A 14,797-nucleotide genomic window follows, 5' to 3' on the forward strand; every position below is an offset into this window, starting at 1 on the left:
ATCACAAACCTAGACTAAATAAGAAATCACCTTCCACTGTCACGTGAGGTATGGTTTGGGAGAGACCCTCACACGGAAATACCTCCTTAGCGCGCAAATCCTGAAACCACCCAAAAAAGCAAGCGCGGCGCGACACCCGCGTCAACACACCTCAGGGCCTATCGATCATATGTGATACATATCTCATTCCCTTCATACAAGATCCACATGCCCTAATCACACACAAACATGCTCAATTCCAAATCAACAACTCAGCCCAACCAATCCATTCATAAGGGTAACAATGTAGTTCAACCATGTCACCCAATCATTCCAACACCTTTCAATCCACAATTCAAGCTATACACTCAATGGCATAAATCCACACATTCAATTCAGCCACCAAGCACCACAACTCAGCCACAAGAGGTAGAGAAAACCGAATACACAGAATCGGGGCAAATCTGGGCCAGTGTACAGTTCTGGAATTCCTTTTAAAATAAATAGTAATTAAACTAAAAAAATTATGAATTTTGGATATGTCCTAGAAAAAATTCTGGTGAACATTTTTTATGAAGAACACAAAACCCAGTTCTATCTAGAACCATCTATTTTTGTCACCCAAAGTCGGACATAAATTATTTCATTCGGACTGGCCATCCGGCTTTCAAAATGCATTTCAAGCAGTAAACAAATATCCTTAGAAAGATTTAAAAATTTTATATGTCATAGCCACAAATGTCCCCAACAATTTTTGTGAAGGAAGTATTTTTAAAATAGGTCTGGAAAAATTTATAAAAATTCGAACAGTCCCGAAGGTCGGAGGAACAGTGTTTCCGGCAGACTAATTTCGGTCCAAAGATGGACTTTCGAATGGCCTCAAATGACTTTCTAAAATTCCCAAATTAAATTATGTTATACTTCAAGATGTTTTGAAAAACTTTCAAGAAGGACATTACCCCAGATTCGGCCCACATAGGTCTCGTAAAAAATAGGAAAACTCGGCAATACAGCAGCAACGAAATCCGGGAACACAATCAACAAGCAAATCTACTTGTCTGGCCCTTAAACCTACTAACCACAGCCACTAATCAACCCCTAACATGTCCATTAGTAACCCCTTAGCCTAGTCAAGGGTTAGGAAGCCACTTACTAGGGAAAAACCTAAGCAAATCCAAGCTAAGCAAGCAGCAACGGCTCCAGCGGATCAGCAACAAGGGCGAACGGCGGTTCCGACGAAGATGGGCTGAGACGGTGGCTGACTGAGGCGGAGCAAGCAGCTGCTCACACAAGGGGGAGGAGGAGGAGGAGGAGTCGGCCGAGAGATGAGGGAGAGAGAGAGAGCAAAAGGAGAATTTTTTTTATCAAATAGCAAAGAGAGAGAGAGAGACAAGTCTACTAACCCCATTATAAACCCCAATACCAACCCCACTATCTCATCCAATGGATCACATTGCATCTTGTTGGGCAAGTCAAGATCCTAGTGCTCACAAAATTCCTCCCAATCAATTACCCAAAATAATAAATGGCAAGCAAAAGTAAATATGCAAGGAGGGAGGGGCACAATGGTCCTCTAGCTTTGGCCATTGGAGGGAAAATGCCAATTTCCAAACTGCCCTTCCACCCTTCAAAGTAATTCAAATAATCCCAGGGCTAAAATGGCCATCTTCCACTCCCGATCCAAATTCCAAATTTTCGACAAATCTAATAAACTTTAAGGTTGGCCACGCTTATGTGACGTCGTTCAAATAAATTAGTCGTGATACTTTGAGAAATTCGACATCCAAGTTCGGATTCAAATGACGGCCAATTTCATTCAAATGCGACTTTAGTATATCTCTAACTAACGGGCGGTTTTTTAGGATTTACGCGTATCGACCTGCGGTTACTCAAGTCATGGGGACCTCGATCGTCACCGAAGGTCGACTCATGGTCGAGTTCTTAGGTCCACATACATTTCCCCAGATAGCCATTCCCTAAAAGTTAGTATCCCGAGAATGATCAGTTCCGGGCGAGATTTAACTACAAATACATTGCTGAATATACACATTTCATTTCTTCCAAAAGTGGGTCAAAATTCAGAATGTCACAACTCTTCCTCCCTTACAAAAAATTTCGTCGTCGAAGTTTACAACCCAACCCAACTACTCAAATAAATGGGGGTACTGACGTCGCATCAACTCTTCACTTTCCCATGTGGCACCTTCGGTTCCATGATGCTCCCAAATCACTTTGACCATCTGGATTGTCTTGTTCAATAATACTCATTCCTTTCTGTCTTCGATCCTCACTGGTCTTTTCACATACGATACCTTATCGTCCACGTCTATTTCTTCATAATTCAGCACGTGGGTCGAATCCGGTTCATACTTCCTCAGCATTGACACGTGGAATACATTATGTACTTGAGACAAATTCGACGACAAGGCGAGTCTATAGGCTAGATCTCCAATCCTTTCCAAAATTTCAAAGGGGCCTATGTACCTTGGACTTAACTTCCCTTTCTTGCCAAACCGGGACAATCCTCTCATTGGCAACACCTTGAGGAAAACATGGTCTTCTACTTGAAATTCCAAAGGTCTTCGTCTCCATTCCGCATAACTCTTTTGGCGACTTTGCGCGGTCTTGAGTCTCTCACAAATGATCTCAACCGCTTAGACTGATTTTTGCACTAATTCTGTGTCGGATATACTTCGTTCTCCGACTTTGTCCCAACATACCGGCGTTCTACAAGTCCGAACATACAATGCCTCAAATGGCACCATCTTGATACTCTGTTGATAGCTGTTGTTATAGGCAAACTCCACTAGATGTAATTGTTCTTCCCACTTGCCTTGAAAGTCCAAAACATAGGCCCGCAACATGTCTTCCAAAGTCTGAATTGTCCTTTCAAATTGACCATCCATCTAGGGATGGTAAGCAGTACTGAACTGCAACTTTGTTCCCATTACCGTCTGAAGACTCTTCCAAAAGCTAGCAGTAAACTTGGGACCACGGTCTGAAGTAATCGTCACTGGCACTCCATGCAGGCGAACTATCTGTCGTACATACAACTAGGCATATCTTTCCAATGCAAAATCCTTTCGCACTGCCAGGAAGTGCGCTGACTTTGTCAATCGGTCGAATATCACCCAAATGGAATCATGGCCTCTTTGGCTCCTTGGCAATCCCATGACAAAATTCATAGTATTATGTTCCCACTTCCATTCGTGAATTTCCAAAGGTCGCAATAATCTTCCTGGCTTACAATGTTGCACTTTTACTTGTTGGCACGTTAAGCACTTGGCCACATGCTTGGCTGCGTCCACCTTCATACCGTTCCACCAATAGTGCTGTCGCAAGTTCTGGTACATCTTCGTGCTACCCGGGTGAATGCTATAATTGCTACGGTAAGCTTCCGACAAGATCTCTTCCTTAAGCTCCGCATCATCGGGCATGCACAACCTCCCTCGAAACTTCAAGATCCCAGCCTCAGATACTTGGAAGTCTGGTTTTCTCTTGGTGGTGTCCATCTCTAGTATCTTCTAGATTTCTTGGTCCGTAGATTGCATAGCCTTAATCTTAGTCTGGATTTTCGGTTCAATCCTCAATGTTGCAAGTAGGCTCAAAACATGACTCACCTCGAACTTGAACTCCGAGTCTCGCACTCCTTCCAACAGAGTCAATTCCTTAACCATCATACGCTCAATGCTTGATTTCCGACTTAATGCATACGCTACCTTGTTAGTCTTTCCGGGATGATACAAGATATCCCAATCGTAGTCCTTGAGGAGTTCCATCCAACGACGCTGTCTCATGTTTAACTCCTTTTGAAAAAATAAATACCTGAGACTCCGATGATCCGTATAAATCTGAAATTTCTCTCCGCATAGGTAGTGTCTCTAAATCTTAAGGGCGAAGATAATTGCGGCCAATTCTAAGTCATGCGTCGGGTAGTTCATCTCATGCGGTCTCAACTGTCGCGATGCGTATGCAACCACCCTTCCATGTTGCATTAATACGCATCCGAGCGCTTTTAGCGATGCATTGCTATAAATCTCATATCCTCCAGGTCCGGTTGGAATTGTCAACACTGGCGCCGTCGTCAATCTCTGCTTTAGTTCTTGAAAGCTCCGTTCGCACTTGTCGGTCCATTCAAATCTTGTTTCTTTCTTAAGCAGATGCGTCAACGGTGTTGCTATTGAAGAGAATCTTTCCACAAAGCGTCGATAATAACCTGTCAACCCCAAAAAGCTTCGAACCTCTGTTACTGTCGTTGGTCTCGGCTACTTCGTTACGTCTTCAATCTTTGTCGAATCTACTGAGATTCCATCCCCAGAGATTATGTGTCTAAGGAATGCCACTCGATTGAGCCAGAACTCGCACTTACTAAACTTGGTGTATAATGCGTGTTCTCTTAAGTTCCGTAGAACTTTACTTAAATGCATCTCATGGTCTTCCGAGCTCTTCGAGTAAATCAATATGTCGTCTATGAAGACTATGATGAACTGATCTAAGAACTCCTTAAACACCCGATTCATTAGATCCATAAAGGCAGCAGGGGCATTAGTTAAACCAAACGGCATCACCGTGAACTCATAATGTCAATATTTTGTCCGAAATGCCGTCTTTGGCACATCTTCCTTCTTGATCCTCAATTGGTGATACCCAGTCCTTAAGTCAATCTTAGAAAACACCGATGCTCCTTGTAGCTGATCGAACAGATCATCTATCCTTAGTAGTGGGTACTTATTCTTGATAGTTACCTGGCTCAACTATTTGTAGTCGATACACAACCTCAAAAAGTTCCATCCTTCTTCCTCACGAACAAGACTGGCGCTCCCCACGGAGACGTACTTGGACGAATGAACCCTTTGTCCAATAGTTCTTGCATTTGAACCTTCAATTCTTCAACTCAGACAATGACATTCTGTAAGGCGCCTTCGAGATTGGCTCAGTCCCAGGGGCCAACTCGATTACAAATTCCACTTCTCTTTCTGGTGACAATCCCGGCAATTCATGAGGAAAAATTTCGGGAAAGTCGCACACCACGGCTATATCTTCCAACTTTGGATTCTCCATCGTCGAATCGACTGCAGTTGCCAGAAACCCTTCGCACCCTTCGTCCATCAACTTTGTCACCTCAAGTGACGAAATCCAAGGGATCAAGGTTCCTCCTCAGCTTCCCACAAACTCGAATCTAGGGTGTCCAACAGGATTAAATTGGATCACCCTGTTACCACAATCCATTATAACTTTCTTTTTAACCAACCAATCCATACCCACAATCATATCAAAATCAAACATAGGTAAGACTGCCAAATCTATCCTTTCTTCTCTATCTCCAATCACTATCTTACAATATGGGCATCCTAACGAGATCATCACTTTATCATTCAAAGGCATGGTAACGCATAGCATAACTTCTAGTAGATTCGGCTCAATTCCAGTTAATTTAACGAATTGCTCAAATATAAACGAGTGCGACGCCCCCGGATCAAACAAAGCATATGCAGCATGATCACAGAGAGAGACCATACTTGTGACCACGCCAGGCGCGTCCTCAGCTTCCCTTCTCGCCATCACATATATTTATCCTTGAGCTGGCAGCTTATTCTGAATGGCCGGCAGGGCAGCTCCCATCTGATTTCCATTCCGGGGCAGCTGCGATAGCACAGGCGGCCTAAACCTAGGCCAACTATGCTAGTCTAGTCCTAGGGAGTGAATTAACGCAATAATTCTTGCAGCAAGCAATCAATCACCACAACATAATGCCACACTTAATAGGGTCTATGCACTTACCTCAGGTCTAGACACACCTGCATCTCAATCGTTATAACACCAAATTCATCAAACAATAACAACAAACAATCTGGAGGCACGTATAGCTTATTCAGCCCTATCACTCGCTAAGGTCTCCTTAAATTACTACCCCAGGGTCTCTGCTCTTTATTACTCCAAATTTCGACCAACTTAGATCGAGCTGTCCTCACTCTGATACCAAACCAAATAGTGATGTCACGCCCCGAACCCCTTCGAGCATCGCGACACACTTCTCTGGTCGAATCATGCGACGTCCCAGGGTATCGTCGACCCAATTTAACTTATCAGAGATTTAAAACGTCAGCGAAAGCCACCAATACCCGGACGATAACAACTGGGGTAATTAAGGAGAATAAACATATTCATTGCTCATCCAAACTACATAATATTCACAATTTACAAACCACCATATACATATGCACACCGAACTATAAACCACCGATATCCAAAATGATCGATAGCCTGGGTACCCTATCATCCAAAAATGGAACATCTCAAAAAGCCTAATCCTAACCCCTACACTAGCCCCTACGCCCTCTACTTGGCGTCCACTCCAAGTCTGATTCTTCAGCGCTCGAGCCTGAGTCCCCCTGGGCTGTTTGCTCCTCTGAAGACTCCGGCTCAGCCTCAATCTCGATCGGGTGGTCTATATCACCCGACTCAGCTGGAACCTCGTCCCGCTCCTCCTCAACTGGCTCCTCATCAACTCGTACTCTGGCACAAATTCGGGGTCAATCCATTGCTCATACGGGGGTACGTGCACCGGTTCTTCTTCAGGCTCATCCTCCGAGGCCTCTTCAGGTTCTGCCTCAGGTTCTTCCTCTGGGATTGCCTCGAGATCCACGTCCATTGGATCGTACCCCGCCTGGGATTCTTCCAGCTCTGGTTCGTGCTCTGCCCCCGAGGGTTCAGGTGCTGCAGACGCCGGCTGAAGTCCTGACTGCGCTAGACTAGTCTCCAAACTTATCAGCTCGCCGTCTGGCGGAGGTATAGTAGACGGATCCCAATCTCCAACTCCATCAAAGGGGACGTCGAATCCACGGACTGGACCAAACTCATCTACCCCGTCCCGAAAGAACCATGCGGTGTACGTGTTGGCTTGCTAGAGGGGTTGTCCTACGTCTACCCAAATTACCGTCGTATGCTTAACCCAGGTCATGTTTTCGTCTATAGGGTATTTTACAACGTTGTGGTCGGTGTGCACCGGTACTCCAAAACGCTCAGGTGGCGGCGGTGGGGGATTCTTTGCTTAGGCCGGGGTTCTGAAATTGTTGGTTGAAACAACCATGAGAATACATCTCAGTAAGCACATACCCTAAACCCCACCTAGGCTATCACGTACCTCCAAACAATCACAAATACAATCACACTCTCAGCCATCGCATAACAGGCACACAATTATGCTTACCTGGACCTTTCCAGCGTGCAACCTGCACGTTAGCCACAGTAGTATAATTTCCAATCACATGCACGTTCTAATTACGTTCCACGCACTCATTCCTGCCTCATCACATTCTTTTCACCCAACTTGCCAGTGACCCGCGTAATGGTACCGCCTCAGGCTATGTCTCTTGCCCGCGTAGTGGTACCGCCTCAAGCTCAACATCCGTCATCTAGTGCACAACCCGCGTAATGGTACCGCCTCAGGTTGGCCATATTCACAGGCCATGTATCTTGCCCGCGTAATGGTACCGCCTCAGGCCATGTATCTTGCCCACGTAATGGTACCGCCTCAGGCTCAACACCTACCACCCATTACACAACCCGCGTAATGGTACCGCCTCAGGTTGATAGTCTTCCGGTAATACCGGGCATCGTCCTGCGTAGTCGTACCGCCTTAGGACGGATCAATTCCCCGCGTAATGATACCGCCTCAGGGATTTCCGTAACCACACATACCGCACCACACACGCATTCTCATTTGTTCACATGCTCAACACCCACATGCCAACATATTGGCCATTCACACTTGGCCCATGCACGCATCAAACCACGCATTTCTCATGCTCAATCGACACTTAAACACGGCCAATTGACAATCAATTCAATTCGGCCCGAGCGTGCACATAGCAAAGCATATTTCAATTCATCAAATCACGGTACAAGAAACACACAAGGCCACTCACGGGCCCACAAACACAGCCACGATCATAGGCACGAATTCGACATTTCCATATTCGTTTCAAGCCATAACAAGCCCCAACAACCAGCCACACTATAACACATCAACCCGGCATAATTTGCCTCCAAATCGGACCATACGCTTGCTAAAGCGAGTCTCAATTTCCAGCAATCGATCCAACATCAATTCAGCCCGAAACACCATCATTTCACCGCCTAAAATCAGTCAATATCAATCCTCGAACCAATCCACTAAATTAATCCCAAAACAGCCCCTAATTTAGCCTAAATCGCGTCTAATTAAATCCGATTCCACCTCAAATTTATCCGTCGATAGCCAAAGTCCTAAATAAAGTTTAGGGCGTGGCTTACCGAACTGTAGACTAACTTGGCTAGAGCGGAAAACAGGCGGCGGTCAACGGTGAGCGGCGGCGAGCGGCTCGGCGGTGGCGACGGTGAGCAGCGGCTCGGCGACGGACGGCGGCAGTGGCGACGGCTTCCTTGGCCGTGAATCACGGCCACACGAAGGAGAGAGAGAACCGAGAGGGTAAGGGGGCGTTGGTGGCGCGGTGAACGGCGGCCGAAGTGGCGACGGCGCGGTGGACGGCGGCCAAGGGGAGAGAGAGAGCTCTCGGTGAGGGAGGGGGAGAGGAGAGAGAGTGAGCCGTGGGGGAGGGGAAAGGAATGAGGAGAGAGAGGATTTTGGGTTTTAAATAACCTAAGGTCAATTATTGGGGGCAAATTGACCATCGTGCCCTTTCCTCACAAACCCAATCAACGGCCGAAATTCATTCTTATCCTGAGATTGACGGCCTGGATCGAATCTTTTCCAAAATATCCAAAGGCAATTTGGGAATTTCATAAAATTTCAAGGGCAAAATTGTCCAACTCAAAAATTAGGGAAAAATGACCAAAATGCCCTTCCCCTTTAATACTTGCCCTTTATAAACCTCCAAGGGTAAAATGGTCACTTTTCCATTTTCTTGCCGAATTTGAATTTTTCTAAAGGATTCGGGAAAATCCAAAGCTGTACGTTCCAACCACAACGTCGTCCTAACGTCCCGTCGTGACTTCCTAATTTTTCGATGCCCAATTTGGGCTCTAATTAACAATTGAATTTTATTTAACGAAACTCGAGCGTTTCTCAAACTAACGGGCGGCTTTTGGGAAAATTTGTATATTCGACCCGTGATCGATAATAAATCGAGTCACGTGCAAGTTCATTCGGTTCATGACGACTTCGGTTGTCATGTAATCGCGAGGTTCGTTCGCTAGGTCCGTCGGGCACAATCGTTCGGTATAGGTTCTGGACCATTCGTCAATTCATTTCGTGGTCAAATGGAATCACCCGTGATCCACTCGTATGACAGTGACAAATCGACCCATAACTACCCTAAGATTGGCCTACATTGGCTCAAAATGTCACATCGACGATTCTATGATCGAAAATCAATTCACGATCGAATTTTCTTTAGTCGCACGAATTTAAATCCCTAATTAGCCTTTCCCTAATGGTTAGCATCCCAGGAATGATCAATTCCGGGCGAGAACTAACTACAAGTACGTTCATAAAATCAAGCATTTCATAAATCCCAATTGGGCAAATTTCAGGATGTCACAATTCTACGAACCAGAGATTCTGAGTACGGGGACTTGGTTACATTATTGATCCCAAATTGAGATCCCTAACGCCCTTTCAGTACCTAAGAACGATATGATATCTAACGTGTCATGCGAATTTCCGAGACTTACCCACTAATCCTATCCGTTCTAATCGCAGGAAAAACAAAACAAGTATTAAACACACAATCAAAGTCAATCCAGTCAATCAACCCTAAGTGATCTCTAAAACGAAAATCAATCAAAACATCTAAACCCTAATGAAGCTCTCAAAGCTTGTTCATTTCATGATTTACACATTTTTAGGGTTTTAGGGTTTTTTAAGGGTTATAACCCCTGAATTTGGAATTTTCTAAAAATGCCACTTGGGCACTTCCGAAAATTCAAATTTCACTTTTTGTAGTTGGCCACAATGTTTTTGGACCATTCTGTGAATTTTCAAAATTTTTGATTTTTTTTCTGAAAAAAATTTTAAAACCGAGAATTGATTTTTTTATGATTTTCCGAATTTTTTTATGAATTTTCCAATTTTTCAATTATTTATTTATTTTTCAAATCTTTTACACTTTTTATTTGTATTTTCTGAATTTTCTGAATTTTTATGAATTTTATGAATTTTTGTGAATTTTTATGAATTTTCTGATTTTATAAAATTTTCTAAAATTTTCTGAAATTGTTTAAATTTTTTTTTGAAATTTTCTAATTTTCTAATTTTCTAAAACAATTCTAATTTTTTTATGATTTTTACAATTTTTATTTTTTTAGAATTTTTTTAAATTTTCCCGCCGAGGAATTGAACTGGACTGGACCGGTTCAGACCGGTTCGGCAAAACCAAACCAACCGGCGCCGGATCGCCTTCTCCAGCGGGGACGGTGCCAAAACGGCACCGTTTTGCCCTCTGCCCATTGTGGCATTTCGGCGAACATCTAGTGTGCAACATCCATGGGTTTTTGTTCTCAAGACCGCCGGTTCAAGCTCACCGACGGCGAACCTCCCGGCGACCTTTTGCCATTTTCTCAGGTTCCATATCAACTTCACTATACTGACTATCATTCCTAAGCTACAGATTCGCTGCCGGATCGTCATTGGTTAGCGAAAAAACTGATCGGAAAATACCAACACGAAAATGTGCTAGACAATATCACTAGCATTTAGATCAATATACTAACCGCCCTAGCCGTCTAAATCGTCTCAAATCAATTCCAAATCATCAAGAAGGTTTAAAGAAGGCCTACTTGAATGACCTAAGGCCACGGCAATGCTCCGGCGAGGATATGTGAGCTCCGGCGAGATGGTTCAAGGGGTGGCCAACTCGGTTTTTATGATTTAATGACCCAAAAATGCAATCAAACAACATAACTATGATCAGAAACATGTTTTGAACATCAAAGTACTTAAAACCATCAAAGAAATCGTATGATCAATAAGATTAAGCTCAAACACGTTTCTGGAATTCTTGAAAAATATTGACTGAGAATGATTTTTACCTGCTTCGGGGAAGGATCAAACAATGTTTTTGAGCTGATCGGCCACTATAGAGCTATTCCCTGACACTCGAACTTCAAACTGATGGTTTTGGACTCGCCGGAATGCCTCTGAATGCGTTGGCCGAGCTTTGCTTTCAGACCTTCACGGTTAAGTTCTCTCTGGTTGCCTGAGAAGGAAATCCTCCTGAAATGGTCGATTTGCCGGCACCGATCAGTCGACCAGCGATGATCACTCGACCTGGGGATCTCTGTTAGCTGTATGCCCTAAAGTCATCATGTAATAGTTACATGTTAGGGATTTAAGTTGTAATTTCAATTTCATTATTTATTTAATGGCAATGACGTATTTATTCATTTGTCCAATTATTTAAATATATGAATGATTTCATAAGATCAGTTGTGACTGGACCTATTCTTGAGACGTTAAGAATATGTGTGACAGGTTCACAGTTAGACTGAATCTTTAAATTGTTTCCGGTCGATGGATCATTGAGTGGATATCGATAATCCTGTTGAGACCGGTGTGCTCTTAGCTTCACCATTAAGTATTGGATATTTAAGGGAATGACGAGTCACGAGTCATTGGGTATTGTGATGCCCGAGCTAGAACACAGGTGTTTGTATCAGACAAGTTCACTGAATGTGACACGCATATAACGATTAGCAACATGGAAGCTTTTAGCGTGGTCAATGCCTAATCGTTCATGCTCTGGTCTTGTGTAAATAATCCTTAGACCTGAGGCACAATGTTGACTTGTGTGTTGGATGGCTATGTGTGACAGGTTCACAGTTGCTGGTTCGTTGATCCGTCTCTGTACTTGATGGCCATAGTTCGTTCACATACGAAGTTATACGTGTGCGCAAAATGGAATCTGTCTCCTTGTTATACACAAGGTACAATAATGATGTCCTATGCAATCTAATCTTGACATTGCATTAAAATCCTCGGCCGGGGTTGTAACCGAGAATGAACTGTTCATGTCTCATATAAAATGCATGCCAATTAGATTTGTGCATATGATCGAATTGGTGACTTGACAAATATTCCATGGTCTTTGTTTAATCGGGACATAGTAAGGTAGAGCGATTGAATTACACTGTAACCAAAGCTGACAGGTTCATTATGTTCTTAAAACATTCACACTGTCTGGGTAACCATGACATATTACTAGATGTCAATCATGGCTTGTAGGACCTAGAGGTTGATCGGGACAATCAATTCTCTTGGGAGTACTAACGTGTTAGTGCAAGTCCTACTACTAGATCAGTGATGAACCTAGGGATGTCACACACCATAATCAATTTAGAATGACGTTGTACGGAGGATGCAATATTGCAAATATGTTTGCAATTATAGCAATCGATTAGTGAGATTGTAATTAAATTAAATGTGATTTAATTTCATTTTATTTTCAGTCATGAGCGTGCGTGCATATGATGCACACGCAAACCTAAAGTGGACACATGTTAATGTGCCAAATGATCTTGCACTCTTAATTTTATAAAATTAAATTAATTAAAAGTATACACGGTCAACAAATGTTGACCGTATACATCACACGATCAGCTCCTTGCTGATCGGGTGTGTTTTAAATTTTTTTTTTTTAAAAAAAATGAATGATGATGGTGTGCATGCACACGGTCAACTGCTGACCGTGTGCATCACCCACGGTCAGCAATCGTTGCTGACCGTGTGAATACACGATCAGCAGCGGTTACTGATCGTGTGAAGTGTGCCTGGCGATTAGCAACCGTTGCTGATCGCACAAATAAAATTGTGATCAGCAACAGTTGCTGAGATATACAGAAAAGAAACAGTGCAAGTCAGAGTGCAAGATGTGTACGTGAGAATTAAAAAAAAATGGTTTTTCTCTCTTTCGACGTCGTGACTGAAATATCAAGAGTGCGGAGAATTGTCGCCACAAGATTGCTAGCACAATTCTATTGGTGATTATTCGCAAGTTCTTCCTTCTGTTCGTCGTGCGATTGGTGGTGTGTCTGAACTAGAGGTCCGACGGTTGTGGGGCTTAAACTGAAGAACATCCGAACCGAAATCGTTTTGGGCACGCTACGAGAGGTAATCCGATTAACCCCCTATGGTCTTCCGATTTTTTATTGAAACGCACGAACAATGCCTTTGGAGATACATGTATGGTTATATTTTTCCGCTGCGTTTATATTTATTTTTAACTATGCATGTTCCGTAGAAAACCAACAATCTCTACTTCTCTTTCTCTCTCTAGATTTCTCTCTAATTCGCGCTCGTTCTCTCTCTTCTCTCTCTCTGGCTTTCTCTCGAACAGCTTCCTTGTAATGTTCCGTTTTTTCTTCGTTTTTTGTTGATAAAAAATCCCTCCCAAAGTTCGTTGGAACCGACCTTAAATCGGTTAGGGTGATTATCTGGTGCCAGCCGGATATTTTCCAGCTGGCCAAGTCGATTAAAACGTGCTAATTTGATTGGGAATGATCGGTGAAGTCGTGGGCACGAGTTGGTTTTTTTTCTGGGTTTAGTGCGTTTTGGCTGAGTCGGGCAAAGAAGGTGAGTAACCCGGGTCAGGTCGGGTTGACCCGGTCGACCCGACTGACCCGGGTTGGTCTAAATTCTCAAATTCGACCCGATTTTGACTCAATTTTCCAAATTTAACCCAAAAATTGAATTCTCCATCATATTTCGAATCCAAATATATGATTTTCCCTAATTTTTATTATAATTGAGTCCAAGATTTTCTCATTTTTGTATTCGGGTTAATAGCTTTTTGTTCAATTTGATGTCCTAATGAACTGATTAGGCAAAATTGATGCCAAAATTGAATTACCCACATCTAATTAACCTAGAAATGATGGTCTCATATTTCAAAATTTTCATATTGGGCACGATTCCCAATTTGGGTTCAAAACTCTTAATTTTCAATCGGATTTTGGGGATTTTTTATTTTTATGTCAAATTGTGCAATTGGACTGACCATTATGCAATTTAAGGTCCCAGAATCATTTGTTGTGAAGACACTATGACTTAAAAATGACCAGAAAATATTTAATTGGATTTTTGGTTCAATTTGGGTTTAATTTTGCCCAATTTTGGGAAAAACATATACCCAATTGAGATTTTTCAAAATTGATGATGTATTCATGAAAGTGGATTTAAAATAAGACTAATGACTATTTTTATGGAATTTTCTGATTCCATTTGCTATTTTTCTTGATTTTCTCACTTATTTTGACTAAAAGAAATTAAGTAAAAATGCAGAAAAATGCTAAAAAATTATTTTTTTGACTTAGAAATAGGTTTCTAGGCTTGGCGAAGATTCCTAGTCCTAATTTTGAAATTTTTGAAAATATGAGAAAAAATGAGCTAAAATTAGGTGTCAACACCGGGTCGACCCGACCTGACCCGGATTACTCATCTTCTTCACCCGACTTAGCCAAAACGCAATAAACCCCGGAAAAAAGCAATTCGCACCCGAGACTTTGCTGACTTAGTGTGGGAAAATTAGCACGTTTTAATCGATTTGGCCAACTAGAATATATATCCACCTGGCACCAGATATTCGATCCAACTGATCAGAAATCGTTGGAACAAACTTTGGGCGGAAAAAAAGACCGATCAACAAAAACGGAAAAAAAACTGAACATTGAGGAGAACCTGTTCGACGAAAGGCCGAAGGGAGAGAAGAGAGAACCAGAGAGGAAAAAAGTCTGAAATCTAGAGAGAGAGAGGAGTAGAGATCCCTAGGTCGAGTGATCGGCGCCGGTCGATTGAATGGCACCGGCAAATCGACCGTCTAAG

The sequence above is a fragment of the Syzygium oleosum genome, unplaced genomic scaffold, assembly GCF_021117445.2.
Source record: "Syzygium oleosum isolate NSW1041296 unplaced genomic scaffold, Sole_v2.1 Sole_v2.04, whole genome shotgun sequence".
In the NCBI taxonomy this organism is placed as follows: domain Eukaryota; kingdom Viridiplantae; phylum Streptophyta; class Magnoliopsida; order Myrtales; family Myrtaceae; genus Syzygium; species Syzygium oleosum.